Source organism: Balaenoptera musculus, chromosome 18, assembly GCF_009873245.2.
Source record: "Balaenoptera musculus isolate JJ_BM4_2016_0621 chromosome 18, mBalMus1.pri.v3, whole genome shotgun sequence".
Taxonomy (NCBI): Eukaryota; Metazoa; Chordata; class Mammalia; order Artiodactyla; family Balaenopteridae; genus Balaenoptera; species Balaenoptera musculus.
The window spans coordinates 1,938,890-1,957,163 of record NC_045802.1 but is presented as its reverse complement, the minus strand read 5'-3'; the positions used below and the strand labels follow the sequence as shown (position 1 = coordinate 1,957,163).

At 48.5% G+C, this 18,274-nt stretch overlaps 1 long non-coding RNA gene across 2 annotated transcripts in view; it reads right to left on the bottom strand.

The window, feature by feature from the left end:
* Positions 1–18,274, bottom strand: part of LOC118884446 — a 210,604-nt gene that overhangs the window by 179,106 nt on the left and 13,224 nt on the right. For both annotated transcript variants that reach the window (XR_005017287.1, XR_005017288.1), the window contains exons 4-6: positions 6,290–6,383; positions 5,904–6,058; positions 1,650–1,757 (exon numbers count right to left, since the gene is read on the bottom strand). This is a non-coding gene — a long non-coding RNA (uncharacterized LOC118884446). The remainder of the gene's footprint in view (positions 1–1,649; positions 1,758–5,903; positions 6,059–6,289; positions 6,384–18,274) is intronic.

Sequence of the window (18,274 nt, the reverse complement as noted above, 5' to 3'; positions counted from 1 at the left end):
AGATCCCACATGCCATGGAGTAACTAAGCCCGTGCACCACAACTACTGAGCCTGCACTCTAGAGCCCGCGAGCCACAACTACTGAGCCCACTTGCCACAACTACTGAAGCCTGCTCACCTAGAGCCCATGCTCCGCAACGAGAAGCCACCGCAATGAGAAGCTCATGCACCACAACGAAGAGTAGCCCCCGCTCACAGCAACTAGAGAAAGCCCACGTGCAGCAACAAAGACCCAGCGCAGCCAAAAATAAATAAGTTTATTTTTAAAAAAAGTTTTAAAAAAAAAGCAATTATCAGTAATTCTGTGAACATGCCAAGGTATGTCTATCTAAACTCTAGGGTAAACCTAGTAAGGTTTTCAGGTTTAAAGCCAGGTTATGGAAACAGCCAAGAAGAAGCAAGGGGTGCGATCCCCCTTTGTACGTGGTAGATGACTCTGGTTACATCTTCCTAAATCCTACAAGAATTAAAATGATTGCCTTTTTCAGTGATTCTCAGTGAGCCCAATGCCAGCTTTCACACGTGCATTCTGAATGCATATAATAAATAAATGCAACCTTGGTTCATTCAGCAATAACTTTATGAATTTAATATAAATAAAATATCTTTAAGGTAGGACATATTTCACCTTACATCATACCAAGAAACTAAAGCCTGAGAAAGTTTCATTGCAGTGTCCAATATCTTAGCCACCAGCTATGTGTGATTATTTAAATTTAAATTAAAGTCTTCTACATCTGTGACTATTTCTGTTTTGTAAATAAGTTCATTTCTATCATTTCTTAGATTCCACATATAAGCGATATATGATATCTGTCTTTCTCTGTCTGACTTACTTCACTTAGTATGATAATCTCTAGGTCCATCCATGTTGCTGCAAATGGCATTATTTCCTTCTTGTTTATGGCTAAGAGTCACAGATGTAGAAAACAAACTTATGGCTACCAAAGGGGGGAGGGGTGGAGGGATAAGTTGGAAGATTGGGATACACACTACTATATATAAAATAGATAACTAATAAGGGCCTACTGTATAGCACAGGGAACTCTACTCAATACTCTGTTATGGCCTACAGGGGAAAGGAACCTAAAAAAAAGAGTGGCTATATGTATATGTATAACTGATTCACTTTGCTGTACAGCAGAAACTAACACAACACTGTAAATCACCTACACTCTAATAAAAATAAACAAACAAGACCAATAACATAAAGAGATTTTTAAAAAGAAACAAAAATCAATTAATTAATTATTTAATTAAAGTCAATAAAACAAAAATTCTGTTTTTCAGTCCCAATGTGCACATTTCAAGTTCTGGGTGGCTCTAATGACCAGGCCCGTGGTCCCGGAGGGCACACGTAGAGAACAATGCATCCTCACAGAAAGTTCTGTGGAACAGCCCTGCCAGGAGGCACTTGGGTTTCCCAACAATGCTCCGGAGACGCTGTGCTCAGTGGAACGTACCCTTCGGTATTATTATTGCTTCAGAAGTTGTTACACTGAATCATACATTAAAGAAATGTTCAGTTAACCTAAGTAGAATAAATGTATGCACATGGTTCCCAGACGTTGTTCCCCAAGATGCCAGTATCATCAGGGACATTGTGGGAGATTTAATTTTTTGAGGAAGAAACACAGGATAGTACAGACCTGTTTGGATGCTGCACAAACCGCAAGTCCGAGGGGGAGTTCAGTTTCAGCGTGAAATCACACCACATTTCTTTCAACGTGTTGTATCTTTGCGAAGCTGGGTTTCAACTGTGGTGATAAAAAAGCAAGCACAATATGAAAATCCACACAGATAGGAAATAAGAGTGGCAGAGGCCAGTGTGATTCCAAGTCTGAGAGGCTGCGCGGTGCCATTAGCAGCTAACTGAGGCTGTTTAAGAATGAAATAAAAATATTTTTCTTTCTTTTGATTTATGGGCAGTATTTTTGCAAATGGCTACTTTTAGGACATAAATACTTAGGTTATTTGGACCTAACTACTTAGCAAACAAAACCTTTAGTCATTTCTTTGGGCCCAGGAGTGTGCCGTGAAAAAATGAGTGAAACTCTAAGGGTGCCGTGAACCAAGAAAGTTTGGAAACCCCTGTCAGTGAATGAGAGTATCACGATTGCAGCTTTGCTTTTAAAAATGAGATAGAGTTATACATGGGGAAAAGGACTCTCAAAGAAACTTTTTAAAAGTCATCTAATCAACTTCCTCATACATCAGTATCTAAACAGAAACTTCTACATTGTAGGCGCTTGATAACTGTTTCTTAAATAAACGCTTCACTAGAAATCTACACTTAGCAAAGACAGCCAAACGTTCATTTTTTTTTAGACAATACAATGTTTAAGTATTAAAGTACATAGGGCTTGAGCATTTGTCTTTATGCCTTCTCCGTAAAACTCGTGTCAAATGCAATTTGTTTGGATTCAATCTTTGGTGTCATGTCTCAGCCAATGATGTTGAAAGCTGCGGGTCATAGGTGTAAAGCTCTTAGGAAAACACCTGTATACATTATTTCTGACACGCCCAAGATTTGCCAGTAATACGACAAAGCATCCTGATATTGAAGTCCTTTCTTCTAGTTCTACTGGCATTCCAAAGTGCCCATCCAAGCTTTTCAAATGCTTCCGTTCCATAAGTAAAAAGGAAATGCAAACATATTAGAGTTAGGTGAAACTAATCCTACCTTTACTGCTAAAAATTTCCCGAGTTGATTACCCAGGGTTCATTCTGATCCATGCGTCTCTCTTTACAATCGCTAATATTACACAGACTTCCCAAATGTTGTCCATTTTCTAGTGCAGCTGAGAGAAAATCAAAGAGCAAAACAGGCAGGGCAGCTGACGTGGGACAGATCTGGGTGAGTGAACAGAGCACACGATTCCTGAATCTGATGCTGCATCCTCTTCGCTTGTCCGTCTGAGGCTGTCCCAAGGAATCAAAAACACCTCCAAGGCAACAGGCCACGTCCACTGCTATTTATTTCCAAAGTTGAGCTTGTTTGCAGGACTCACTATGCCTAGAGGTTCGGCGATGCGTCCACGCACCCCCACTCCCAGGCACCCCTGTCTGGAGCTCTGGGTGGAGGCTCCCTGGGGCGCCGACCGGTGTCTTTGGTGGCCGTGGCAGAGCCCATCACGTGGTCGCCCAGCAAACCCCAGCTCCTGTCCCCCGCCTCCATCCAGCCGCTCACGAGGCGCCGAGGGCCGTGTCCTCACTTCCCCCAGGCCCGTCCTCGAGGGTCACCTTCGCAGTGCGGTTCTCTCCAGCCACCACTTACAATGGCCGTCCCGCCCACGACCCCGGGCCGCCCAGGCCCCTCTCCTGCTTCATTCCTCCTTGGTACTCGTCGCCACCTCGTGTATCACGGTCTCAGCTGTGGACCATCTCACCTGACCTGCTCCTGACACACGGAGGCCTTCAGTAGACATTTGTTTGCTGAATTCACTCCTTTATCTGTTTAGTGGACATAGTTGAGCATCTCCTACGTGCCAGATACGACGCTGAATGCAGGCAGAGCACCTGCCTTCACAGATCTCACCACGCACTGCCGAGTCCCTGAATTATAAGCGCAAACGTGCGTGTCCGTGTTCTGCACATGTGTCTTCTGAAGAAACAGTCACCGTTTCTATTAGTTTCCTCTAAGAGAGCTGTGACCCCAAACATAGGAACCACCGAAGAGACACCCACCCACCTGCATAGCCTCCGTGTTTCTCTCAAGTGGACCTGGCGAGGTTCCCTCGCAAGAGGAGAAGCTCACATCCTAGAAACCCAAGTTCCCCTCAGGGCACCGGCCCTCATTCTACCACAAAAGCTCCTGAAAGCACGTTTCCTCTGGCTTCCTCCCAGGCTGTTCAGAAGATGACAATTATTTTAACCCCACCCTGGCTAAACACAAAGATCCTGCAATTGAACCCACTCTAGAGGTATTCTGACCTTACCCTTGGCCTGGGCATACTTTAAATATTTAACCCACGTGCCTGTAATAATCTGGTGTTTATTCTACAACCATGTGTGTATCTTCTACCACTTATCACGTTTGGTTTCCAAACCTCAGCAGAGAAGGATGGTGTCAGACCGTTTCTTATTGGCTTAATAGAGGCATTTCAATATTGTTCCTGATGATGGTGAGGCCGTATGAACCCTGACTGAGCTCTTCCGATAGACCTGTCCTGAAAAAGGGGGTAGAAAATTGAGGAGACGACCCAGATAATCGAGGCTGACAATTCCAGACGATTCCTGGTACCGATCTGCAGTCCAAACATGTTTCAGCACATTCAACTCTCCGTCTGACTCTTCACAGGAGGACCTGGATCTGGAAACTACCCGTAGGAGAAGGTTACTATTTTATCGTTGCCCTGTCCTTTGGCCCGTGGCTTTTCTTCCTGTCTGGGAGGCGTGGGTCTTCGTGGCTCCTCCCCTCTGTGGTCCCCAATCCGTCTCTGCCCCCGCCTCCCCTTCCCATAAGAACCGCTCAGCTTGACACCTGCAGGTCCTGGACCCCCCGGCTGTGTGGCTCGGATTCTGATCCGATTTCTCTGAAGCCGAAAAAAACAAATCTTTTGTTTCCGACAATGGAGACTCAACATTGGGTCAAACCACGTTTGACCTCGACTGGCTTTTCTAAGTTATTTTGTACATTTTTCAGCAGTGAAACCAAACTGGGTCCTCCGCTTTATTCCCGTTTCTGGCAAGGGAAGAGCCTTTACACAATTGGACATGTTTTGGTTTTTCCTCACTGAGAATTTTAACACTCGTTTGTATTATTTCTACAATAACGTATAAACATATTTATTTTTAGCTGTTTTTTTTACATTTCAAGTCAAATTTTTTTATAATGCACTTATTTGTCGAAATAAAGATTGTCACATAATGCTGGTTTAAAAAAAAAAAAAAGACATGTCTTTTGGGTGCAGAACTGCGTGAAAGTTCTATGGCTCCGAAATTCTTGTTCCAAAAAGTGTTTTTAAAATGCGTTCTTTGCCTATGTTAAAGCCCCTTACGTGGTTTATATGTACTGTTCATGTATCTTTAATTTGTGTCCACACCCAGGACACTCTTCATCTCCTTGCTTTTAAAACCCAGCAGCCCTCGACAAAATCCCTTCTACTCAGGCTCTAAGATTTCTTGAAAAAAATCAACATCTACCCAAACTTTCCCAGCATTCCTGCATGAAGCCTTTACCATTTATCACTCAAACATCTCAATCCAGAGCGGGAAGGACCTCGTGGGACACTCCAGCCCAGATCCTGAGCTGCTTGCGGCCGAGACCGGGAACCAGAAGCAGAGGGGCTCGGCCCCAGACAAGCCTGTGCATCAGTCCGTTCACTTACATGCCCAACTGAAGCAATGATTTGAACGCTGAGCGTGTGGTGTGTCTGAGACCTCAGGACACCAAACTATCCGCCGGCCCTCACCCTGTTAGGTAAACTTCAAAGGGATACAACTCCCCCTCCTTGTGTTCACCCAGGAAGAACACTTGTCCAGTACTCCTTTATCTAGTAACCGGGGGCTCCAAGCTGGGAGCTGAGACCAGGCACAGATTCCTTTCTGCTCTGAGGACAAAGTTCAGACTCCTTCCTGTGGCCTCCAGGGCCCTGAGGGACCAGGCTCCTCCTCGAGGCCACTACCCCCAGCCTCCCAGCATCCCTCCCGTGTGTCCTCTGGGTCCTGGGATGGGCGGTGCTCCCTCCACCCGCAGGCCCTGCCCTGTTCTTCCTGAGCCTCGCCCAGTGAACCCTCAGCGTCCCTTCACATCTCAGCCTGGAGGTCCCTTCTTTGGGGTGACCTTCTGGACTTGCTCCTAGGCTCAACCCCGGTTCAACACGGACCCCAAAATCATCAGACACAGTTAGCAGGAAATACACAAATTATTGACACTATTGTATTATTTTAAAGATTCTTACCCTATTTGTTATTAGCCTTAAAACTCAAGTTCTTGAAAATTGTCAGCTGCAAGTACGGATGTCACGGGGTCCTTGGATCTGCCAGCTGTGTCCTTATGACTTAGCACCATGGGCACGGGTTCAGGAGCGACCACACGTGACAGCTCGAGAGGTCCCTGGAGCACGAAAGGAAAGTGGAAGAAGGAGGCTGAGAGTCAGGGGGAGACGCTGACCCAGATGTGGGAAGGAAGCCAGTGCCCCCAGAGCTAATATCGGGGTGGGGTCAGGGCTCATGGAGCTGTGGGTGTGTGATCACAGAAAGATTACGCTGCCTGAGTTGTCCCTCTTTGTAAATTATCAAGCTGAACTTTCTTAAAACTTCAGAACATTCTGAAAAATAGTCATACTTGTTTAGACTTTCAGGAGGTTCACCATTCAGTCCAGGAAAACGAAATTTCGCCTGGTGGATCTTTACCAAGGGCTGAGCCTTGAGCTGTAAACCTGGGAGAGAGAAAGAAAAGTCAGCGCCTTCTCTGCAGTTTTCCACGGTCATTTAGGGAGGGGAGAGGCGGTTCCTCTCCGTCCTTTTATCACTAAGGAGGAGCGTCAGATGACTGATTTCGAGGTCAGCGGTTTCTCTCGGCAGGTGTTGAGTTTGCTGCCCTTGAACTGAGGGTAAAGCCCCTCCCGTCACCTGGAGCTGGCAGGGAACCCTCGGGGGAGACAAGGGGCTCATTGTGGGCAGCGGCCTCCGTCCACACTGCAGGGAGAAGATACCCCGAGGATGAAAGAGAAACGCAAGCAGAGAGACCGGCACGGACTGGAGGGGCAGCTTCCCTGGTGCGGCCCGACGCCTCTCGGGAGATCGTCTTCAAAGCCTCACCCTCTGCCGGGGAACCTTCCAGCCGCCGCCTGACGGCACCAAGAAGTTACCAGCCTTCCTTATTTTTTTCTTTCACAAATTGCACAGCAATGTGTCACAAAAGACAACTTTCTCTCCGGAAAAGGTGAAGCGTGCCCTCAGGGCTGCCCAGCATCACAGCTTCAAGATAGGGGTCCAGAGTTTGGTGTCCTCCTTCTGTGCCTCGTGAGTAAATGAAACCCTTGCCCTAGAATCAAAATGCACACTCCTGGAAGCGTCGGTGAAAGGTGAGGGACAGCCATCCTTGGGCAGAGAGGTCTGGTCACTTGCAGGTCACCACCTGTCCCCTTCTTCCTTCCTGCCTTGTCACATCCACAAACCAGGAGGCAGAGGCCAAAAGCTTCACCACCAGCGTCTGCCAAGCTCTGACCTTTGACCTCAGCCACCCACAGCCAATAACAAGCTGCCGCGCAAAACCCTTTCAAAGCCAGAGTAAGTTACTACCTTTTCCTCTTAAATTGTAAACTATTTATGATCGTTAATGAAACACGCGCTCCAGTGTCAAGGAAACAGAATGTTTTTTGTAGGAGATAAACCCTCCTGAAAATGTTTAATTCAAGTGTTTAGTATTTTAATCATGCTAAAAATTAAGCGCCCTTTCATGACAAACGCATTTTGTGCGGCAAAGTGATGGGACACAAGGGTCCACTTGAATAATTAAATCATTGGTCTTTATGATATTGAAATGATTGTCAGAAAGGGGGAAACACAAAGTAGCTCTCTGTGATCGTGTCCATACAAATCAGTGCTTGATGGAATTCAGCTGTGCTTTTCGTTCTTCGGGGTTTCTTTTCCTTTATTTGTACTGAATTCAGTCAAATGGTTTGCGGATGTCACCACAATCTGAGAATGTGTATTCGCAAGACCAAAATAAATTATGAATCACTAATTTAGGGGGAAAAAAGAGAAAACCAGCTCGTCATGAGCATGACACAGTAGTTCCACAGGATGGCTTGTATGCTGAGGCAAGACTTCACAGCATGGAAAAGCACAAAAGTTGTCCAGCACAGAAATCCGCAGGTCACTCTAAGTCCTCCCCCCAACAAAGATTTCCTATCATAGTTTTTGGAAGATGTCAGTGATGGGACTCAGAGAGTTACAGTATCTGAATCCTAGGTTGAACTCCAGCCCTGAAACACCTGGATTCTGTGACAGAATAAAAAACAAGAGGCTTGGAATTCAAGAGGTCAAAACATGGCCTGGTGAGCTCTTTGGTCTAGATTTCTAAAATCATGTGCAATTGGGGAACTTGAACGTCTCCCCAGATAAAGTATAACTGAACACTGAGGGAAGCCGCAGATCCTGCTGGAACCGACCACTGGGTTAGAAACCCAGACCCTGACACTGCCACCAGCAGAGCACCAGGGGAAGCCACCAGCTTCTGGGCAAGTTTCCCCAACTGTGAAATCGTTGTGATGTTGGTTCTGCTGACCCCACAGTGAAGAGAGAAAAATGACATTGTTTTGAGTTTGTTGGAAGGAAGATATTTGAAGATTTTAAAATAAAAAATGTTTGTTCGCTGTGTACAAGATACTACAAATTATAGTCGTTCATATTTTAAAGTAATCCCATGACCTGAGATCCCTCCTTGCTTGGGAGAAGCCTTGGGGTTTTCATTACATCAGGCTCTGTGTGTGTGTCTGCATGCATGTGTGTGTGTCTGCATGCATATGTGTGTGCATGTGTGTGTTAAATGTGTGCATGTGTGAGTGTGCACATGTGTGTTGAGTGTGTGTGTGCACATATGTGTGTTGAGTGTTGCATGTGTATATGTGTTGAGTGTGCGCATGTGTGTTGAGTGTATGTGCATTGTGCATGTGTGTTGTGTGTGCATTGTGCACATGTGTGTGCATGTGTGTGTGCACGTGTGTTGAGTGTGTGCATTGTGCATGTGTGAGTGCACATATGTATGTTGCAGAGGGCGGGGGGGGGTGCTTGTGAGAGTCTCCATTTTCCTGCCTTGCAGAAGCAGCAGCAGCTGAAAACGGTCATAATTGCTTAGGAGTGTGGACCATCACCAGAATTCCAAGAAAACGTAGCTTTTTTTTCTGATGAGAGGAGGTGACAAGAGCCTGAGAAATGGGAAAAGTTCTTTGATTTGGCCTGTAGGGTTAGAAGAAAATGTTCAACCCCTTTAACGCACTGCAGAAAGCATCCCTCACCCGGCGTGCCCGTCCTCCAGAATTTAAGGGATTCATGCACACCTGTTGCTTTTCAGAAGTTCCTCAAGGGCTTTCCAGAGTTTGGAGAGAAATGCACATCCTTTCCCGAGACCAAGCTAAGGAGTTATTGACTTGAACAATGAAGGTTCTCCATTCCTTTCATCTGGGAAGACCCAGACTTTTCCAGCCATTGAATACAGTTTGTTTTCCAAAATGTTAGGGTTCTGAACCTGGAACAGCTGCGATAAAATAAAAATGGTGAAAAATTCTTCAGAGGAATAAAGGTAGGGGAGCTGGGGGCTTTTTCTCAGAATCAGAGACAAAGGGAAATTGAGGGCAGCGGGAAAGGGGCCGCTTGGGCAGCTGTACCACAGAAGCGGTGTGAAACTCCCCCTCTCCTTCCTGTGAATTAAAGACAATGTTACCTCCTCATCGGGATGCTGAACCTGCCTCGAAGACGAAAAGCTCTGTGAGCCGTTCCTACGGTAACTGCCGCCAGCACCCGTTTTATCAGCGAGGGTGGTTTGCTGTAGGCCTGAAGCCAGCCAACAGTGGGTGACCTTTCAACTCACCAAACATCCATAGTTACCTGCTTTTCACTGAGTAAAGTGTTAGACGCCACTTAGGAGGAAAGAATTCTGAGAGCATATGTAACGCTGAGATGGATCCAAAGCCTTTCAGAGATGTTTTAAATCCTGGAGTTCCATCAGCAAGCTGTCTCTGGCCACCAGATTCTAACAATGCAGAGCCCCATGGTTTCCCTTTACTGTCGTTTGTTTAAACTCGAGGTACCTTCTTTGTGTTTGTTTACCAATAACCGTCTGTCTTCTCTGACAAACATCCAGCTCTTAGGAGGCTGGTTAAAGGCCTGTCGTCTTCCTCATTTCCTAGTGCCTGACACAGGCATGGCACCTAGTAGGTGCTTAGTGAATATCTGTGGAAGAAATAAATGAAAGAATTCCTGGCTAAGTGTTCGAATAGTGAAACTGATCACTGGGGGGTCCAAGGCACATCATGGGGGTTTTGTCCTTTCCTCCGTCACACCGTGAAGAACCACCCTGACTTGGGCAGCCATTGGAACCAGTGTTGGCTTCAGTGAATGGGCAGGACTGCCAGCCTCATCACTTTTCCCAGACATGACTGTTGGAAACCACTGCACCAAGAACAGCAGCCAAAGGACATGTAGAAGATGTGAAGTCCTTCTGTCTCAAAAACAAAATACCTACTCCATTAAGTCAAGGGTATCCAGATCTACAGAGGAGAGTGAAACACCAGACTTCTGGATACAGGAGCTTGTGTGCTGCACTGTGGAACACTACTGGTTGGTTACTCTTTTCACCAGAAACTATCAAGTGGAAACTTCAATTAGATTTGAGATATGATACAGAATATTTAAAAGCCTGGAGCTAAAATCACTATTTGATCTAAGTCAGCCTTCCCTCAATTTTAGTTTTTTATTCTAGATTTTTCCCTCAACCTGTCTGGGGGATCATTTGTAGGATCCTAATGATGACATCCGGATTCTCCTTCAACAGGTCCCGTTTTCTTCTGTTTCCCACATCATTGCCTCCTATGTTCAAATGCTCTATTGTTTGTTGGCCATAAAATTTTCAACCACCCTTGCATTGCCAGGTGCAGTGGCTACCTGGGTAAGCCCATGTAAGAAACCAGATTATTTTTCTTTCAGAGACCTAACAATTTATTATTTGTACTAATGTGTGAGCGGCACTGATGTTTGTACCCAACACAACAAGAACAACAGCTCATTGGGCAAATCTCATTGTTACAAATATGTTCCAACAAAAACTCTTAGTAAACATTTCTTGGACATTTTGGATACTGCAACAAGCATTTCCTTGGCCACCACGTGTTACCTGGAGTTACATAAGAGACATAAAAAGTCACAAACAATTACACATCCACATAGATCCATCACCAAAGTCCTCCATTTTTCAAAGAGCATCACGTGAGGCGGACTCATTTTCTGCGTCTCACACGGTCACTCAGTCTCAGGTTCTGAGACGTCTTTCCCCAGATATCTGGAGCAAGGCTTCTGGAATCAGAGTAGCCTGAGTGTTAACCCTGACTCTGCCGCTTGACCTGCTGTCCTCGGCGAACCCATGGGGTTTGGGTATGTCATCCAGATCTCATGGAAGCCGGTCATTTAGGGACTCCACAGCTCCTGCCTGGTTGCAGACTGTTTAGTTACAAATAAAATCAAGTGACTTGGAGGAAACAGCACAGAGAGCCCTGGAACCCAGCAGGCTAGAAAGTGCCCTGGTCTGGCTTTGCAGGTTCATTCTCGTGCTCACCTCTCCAGGGCTGTATCCGAGCTCTGGATTCGGGAACATTCTACGTGTTGAGTGGTGTGCCTGCCTAAGACACGTCAATCACTCCCCAACTAACCGCTGCTTCGTCTACCCTGGCTGGAGTTGCCAAATTTAGCAAACAAAAATCCAGGTAAAACTGAATTCCAGAAAAACAATGGCTAATTCCTCAGTATATCCCATGCAATCTTTGGGACATACTTATACTAAACAATGTTCTGTTCTGTATCCGAAAATCAAATTTAACTGGGTATCCTGTATTTGACCTGGCAACCCTCAACCTGATGCTTGCAATTGTTTGTTATCCTTTCAGTGTTGGAAATAAGACAGGTGCATCTCAAACAGTGAGGTCTTGTCGACATAAAAATATAAACACTAAGTGAAAAATGAAAAATTTAGTTAATGCATTCTGATCTGAAGAATGTGGAATAAGCATAACAGCAGCTGCTATTTATGAAGCGCTTAGTTTTCAGACTTTATTTCCACAATAAATGTGTGAGGCAAATGCTGCCATCCCTGTTTTATTGGTGGTGAGGGCTTGATCAGTGTTGGCCCAAAAGGTACCACCTGAACACGGGGCGTTTGACCCAGTCCCGAGGCAGCTGCAGGGCTCTGGGGGAGCACCAGAGCCAAAGCTGGGGACCGATGTCACCGTGTCACCGTCCCTGGTGCGCACAGCCAGCGTCACCTCTCAGGGAGCCAGACTCCACCTCGCTGGTGATGCCATCGGGATGATTTTCAGGATTCTGGTGCCGCCCCTTTGGGAGGATCCGTACACGTGACGCCCTACAGAACCCGCCCCTTTGGGAGGATCCGTACACGTGACGCCCTACAGAACCCGCCCCTTTGGGAGGATCCGTACACGTGACGCCCTACAGAACCCGCCCCTTTGGGAGGATCCGTACACGTGACGCCCTACAGAACCCGCCCCTTTGGGAGGATCCGTACACGTGACGCCCTACAGAACCCGCCCCTTTGGGAGGATCCGTACACGTGACGCCCTACAGAACCCGCCCCTTTGGGAGGATCCGTACACGTGACGCCCTACAGAACCCGCCCCTTTGGGAGGATCCGTACACGTGACGCCCTACAGAACCCGCCCCTTTGGGAGGATCCGTACACGTGACGCCCTACAGAACCCGCCCCTTTGGGAGGATCCGTACACGTGACACCCTACAGAACCCGCCCCTTGGGCGACTGCGTGGATTTTCGCTGTTCTCGTCGGACACGTCTGTGGGCACCTCCGGCTCCAGGAAATCAAGCAAACCGCACTCACCATTTGCGCTCTTCTGGGGTCCATGTGCTTTTTTTGTTCTGAGAAGGATAACTTGGACTCTTGGGGAAAGGAGAGAGAGAACTCTGTCCCCGGGCGTCCCCACTGCTGACCACTGGACGAAGAAACCGCATGGTCACAGCCGTCCCCTCCTTAACGAGTGGGAAGTCAACCCCGGGAGAAAGTGTTGGAAGAAGAGCTGCCCTCTTTCCAGGGACAGTCTGGTGCTGGACCCTGACAGCCAGGCAGGGAGACACAACACAACACAACACAGCACAACGCGACAGGACATCGTCGTGAAAGGCCGGAAGCCGACCCTCCACCTCATCTGACACCTAAAGGCAGATCACCAAGGCCGGGAGCGGCCTCCTTCACGAGAGAAAAGATGGCCCTGGGGCTGCTGGGGTCACTCACGCGGGGTAAACTTAGCGCCTGGCTGTCTCGTCTCACTTGCAGTTCTGTGACGTCTGAGAACGGGCAGGTGGTGGGCCCTCCCAGCTCGTCGACGCAGCCCACACGCCAGTCCCAGCTTGGCCCATCGTGCGTGTCAGACGGCCTGGCCCTTCACAGAAGGCGACACTTGTGGGATGAGATGACATCTTTGCAAAACACCAGAAGGCTTCAGATGGCCAGGGCCCGGGTCCGCTGGCCTGGCGAGCGTGGCTTTCTGCGGCTGCAGCGCTGTCTAAATGGAGAAGGGAAATTACAGGGGAGAGACGGCGCTGCTAAAACAGAACAAGAACGAGGCCAAGTCCTTTCTCCCTGTTTATAGCCATCGCCACCTTCACGCAACCCCGGGTTCAAGGAAGCCGGGCTGAAGCCTTGCCCTTGGCAAGGGAGCAGCGGGGTGAAGCAAGTGTGTCCGTGACCCCCGCACGGAGACCGCTGACAGCCGAGTACACGGGAAACTCACGTGGCCCGGGGAAGCTTGTCCGTTTCGCTCCTTAGAGGAACATGCCCCGTGGGGTTCTGTGTTCAGCAATGTCAACTGTGAAGCTCTCAAGTTCAAGCTCCGTCTGCAGACCCCCATCTGTTCTCACCCCGTCTCAGAACGCCCCCTGCCCTCCTGTCCAACGGGATGCCCTGTTAGCCACGAAGACCTTCCCAGATGCTGGAGTCATGGCAATCGTATGACACACGGAAGAAGAATGAAAACGCTGGTCCTACTAGTGACCTGTGTAAATTAATTCCACTGGACAGCAGTGTGTCCTGGGCAGTATCTCCCAGAATGAGCTACCACAGCCGTGCGTGGCCATAGGTGATCGCTGTCTGCCCGCTGCAGGGTCAGGGCTGTGGGTGACAGCATGCAGGGCGCAGGGCCGCGCCCAGGCCTTTCCGTCCAGCTCACCAGCTCCGCTGGCTTCCAAGTCCGAGCGCAAACCTGCAGACCTCACCCCGACTCTGCGCTGAGCGAGAGCGAGATGCGCCCCTCTATCATTTCAGCTGCTCAGCTCAGCCTGACCCCAGAGCTCAGAGGAGCAGAACAGGGTGAGGGTCGGCCCAGCCCTTGCGGGCCCGGGGCCCGGAGCTCCACGGAAGGTGCCTGGAGCCATTTAATCTGGCGTTTGAGGCTCATTCGTGTCGGTGAGTCGTCTTCTTCTCATTTGAGAGCCTGCAGAAAGAAATGCCCCTGGGAAAGCAGGGACAGTCCATACAGAGTCTGGGATGATTACTGGGGGGAGGGGGGTGGTGAGTGAGAGGAAAACAAAGGAAGCTGCTAAATCAGGCCGTCGTAAAGGCCTTGAGGATCCACAGAGAAACATTTCGGGCACCAAAAGGGATTTACCGACTCCTCAGAAAGGTCTCCAAGTCAGACCTCCGGTTCGTCCAGCATATTTTGGAGATGCTGATCTATGTAGCATCAGACGTTTTCAGGTCAGTGGAAGCTTTGAACAGATCCCAGGAACACAGACCACTTACGAGCAGACACAAAGAAGTGTCCTGTGGTGGGATTTGGGCAGACCTCAAAGGGCGTCCGTGTCCCCTCTGCTCATGTGCCACCCAGAGACCCACCTGGGGTCAACAGGTGTGATGGGGTTGAAACATCTCACCCGCTGTGCATTTAACTCAAACGTGCCTGAAAATGCAAAGCACTGCTATTAGCCTGGCCTTTGAAGCAGACCACTGAAACAGTCTTTTTTAAGCAGTGCCCAGCCTCTCTCAGATTAAAGGGCCCGTCTCCTGGAGCTGCTCCTCATGTCCCTAAGAAGGCATCCGGGGGGAGGGGGAACTGACATATCTTCATGTTGGGAGGCGGCGTCCCCTTGACCTAGGGTTGGTCCTCAGGGGTGTGTTGGTGGCGTCACTGGTCCTCAAGGCACTGGCTCTGGTCCCCCTGGACCCCACATGCCTGGGGAACTCGTGAGGAGTCCCGGGTTCCACTCCTGCTCCTGGGAGCTCGGGCCCCGTTCTCCTTGCTCACTGGCCTCCTTCAGCCCTTGGTCCTGGGGGCCCAGACCATGCCCACGTCGCCTCTCACATTCAGGCCCCTGCGGGGATGTGCCCTCCTCCCATCTCCTCTCCATACACCTCGGACACCCTCCCTCCTGGTCTCTCCCCCATCAGCAGGGGGACACCTTCCCTTCGTGGGGAAGAGTCTCTAGGACCAGACGTCTAAGCTGCCCCTTGATGTCCTAGAGGAGGGGAAAAAGGAATTTAGGCAATTCCTTCCCATGGAGCAACAAGATTTGGAGTTTGGGGAAACTACTTAAACTGTCCGCGTAGGTAACAAAAGAAAAGCCAATTTTCATGACTAAGAACAGAAAGCATCTCACTTCGTTTTAGTCCCTTAGTCACTATTAAAATTAATTTTCTCCTACATGAGTGTCTGTCTCAAACTTTAGCCATGTCGGATTATGTCTTTTTTTCTCTTTTTCTGATAATAGATATCTGGAGAATATGTTCTTTCTGTGGAACAAGAAATTAGGTGAAATCATGGCAAAATACGCACTGTTTCCACAAGTCCATATTCATTTTTGGACTGTGGGTTCTTTTCTGCCCAAGTAGCTCAAATGTTTCAGTGAAGTCAACTCCTGAAGGTTTGTCTCTCTTAACCTCAATGCTTAGAGGGAAAATAACAGCGTCAACAGCAACTATAAGAAAATCCAAACAGAATGTTCTATGAGATTGCAGCTACATGAACAGATTCTTTCCAAAGTTGGAAACACGCTCTCACCAAGGAGGGCACCGCCCCACAGCGGACGTACATGTGAATTCTGAGCGCTGCATCTGTTTGTCCCTTTGATGGTCGGAATAGAGTAAAGAGAACATTCTGGAGCCAGTCTTCAGTAGTCCACAGGATGGGGAACAGGATTGGAAATGGGCCAGAAAGCCGGTGAAGACACAGGCGTGACCTCCCACGGTAAAGGGCAGACAGTCTGCAGAGGAACATTCTAGGTACAGAAGTCAGGCTTCTGTGCTACGTGTGGAAAGGAAACTCTGAAGTATTTGTAAAAGTGTGAAACCTGAAGAATGATTAGAAACGTGAATGTCTTCATCACTCACTACTTTGTTTCTTCATCACTCCAAGAAATAATATGTCCTTCAAGATAGTTCTAAGAAGCTAAAGCACAGATCTGGTAAAGTTGAAGAAGTATCGCTCTGGATTTGGAATCGGATGTTTGGGGATTTATATTGATATTTCCACGGCCACCTCTGCCACCACCGCATATTGGCTTTGTGACCCGAGGTTTCCCAGCCTCAACCAGCACCTGCCCACAGTGTTACTGTAGGATTAAATGAGATGATAGATGTAAAGTACACATCATATGTGCTAAGTGCCTGGCAGACAGAAAGTACTCAAAAAAAGAGCACCTCTTCGTTTATTATTTTGTAAATCTGTATTTTACATCTTAACCTAGTCCGTCTTCATCTACCTAGTTTATGCAAAAGGCAGCAGGGGGTTGGTGGCTTTAGCGCTAAATGAGATGGTGTTTGCGGAGGTGCAGGCCTGGTGCCCGACGCCATCCACGTGCACCCGAGACAGCAGGACTGAGCAACCTGCCTTGAGTCCCAGAGGTACCTCACTAAGTGCCTCACAAAATGGAGACTCAGCTTGAGGGCTTCTGACTTTAGGCCTGGGGACTCCTTCCAATTCTCTATTCTGACGTTTAAAGGGAGGGATCAGAGAATGTACACTTTTTTCTTGTTCCTTTACAGAGAAAATGAGACCTTTAGCAGGGTCCTAGTCAGCTGTCACAAGGCGTCTGTTCACGACGTAGCCGGGTCCTCTGTGCTTCCCGGTCAATCAACCCACTTAGGTCAGCCTGGGCTGCGGGAACCATCTGGAAGGCTGCATGGAGTTGATTCAGCCCCTAAATGCACGAGGTCTTCGTTTTGAGGCTGTCGGTTGGCATGGAATCAGTTACTTCCCAACTCAGGGGAAACTGCAGGGAGAAGCTCATCTGGTCATCGAGAGCCCAACTCATGGGCACACACCACCCATTTTAAATCCGCCGCACGGACGCATCCAGGCTGGCAATGTTGAGGCCCCACAGTCCAGCAGAGGTGAGGCTTCCAGGGCAGCGGCCGAAGCTTTACCCACACCCAGGCATTGGCCACAGACCTGCAGACGTGGGACCGTTCACCCTTGACAAGCCACTGAGAGAACCAGTTGGTCTGACTTTCTGTACTCTAATAAGTGCTTCTTGAAGCTCTGTCTCATCTGAACGACCACTTCTAGATGCTGCTTTGTGCCTTATTCTGCACAGATAAGGGACATACCAATTCCCCCGGTGAAAGCAAAATGAATAAATAAAGCCTCCGATCTTTTTAAAAAATGTACATATATATAAGTTTATTAAAACTTTGGAAATATTAAACAATTTACTGAAATCAGAGCAATAGGTGAACTCTTAATATCTTAACTCTGGAAACCTAGAAGTCCCAGGAATGAGATTTTAGAGGATTTAGAAAGAATTTCTTATGAAAGGTTCCCCTACTGCACTCTTTGTTAACCTGGAACCTGGACCACTTTGGGTATCATTCCTCCCTGAACGACTGTCGTGACAAATGTCTGCTCTAAAACCTGTCCCGGCCCAGGGGAAGGGTAGTGAACGGGGAGGGGGAGGCTTAGTTTCCGAGGCACCATCCACCCCCGACCCCGCGTTTAATCTCTGAACGATTCACGTGTACTGTCTATGGTTGGCGGCGGCTCTTCCTAACCCACACTGGAGTCTGCTCAGACGCTGCCCATCCTTTTCCAAGGAACTGTCACTGGCCCACCCCACTTTCCTGGCGCCCTCCCAGCCTCCGCTCCCCGTTAGGATGAATTCCCATTCAAATCTCGCCCACTTCCCAGGATGAGATGCAGGCCAAGCGCCTTCGCTTCTGAACCTACGCCTCCCGGACAAGAGACCCAGTGATTCCACCGCTCAGCCCAGCCTGCATCCCCGGATCTAAGCCACTGTTACCGTCCTGTCGTCCAAGTGAGAACAAGGGGACTGGCTTCCTGGCTTTTAATGATTAATGCGTACGGGGCTGGATGTTAAGACCTAGTGGGGAAAGCTTACTCTGTGAGCTATAGAAGTTACACGTCATGGCACAAAGGCTGCCGGTGAAGCCACCAAAAATAAAATGCCAGACCCTGAAGAGAAGAGGATGCTGGACGATCGTCCCTGCTCACATCCTCTGGCCACCCCAGCGGTCACCCCCGCACCGAGGGAGGCAGCTGCTGGCAGGAACAAGGCAGTGAGTGATTCCTTGGAAAC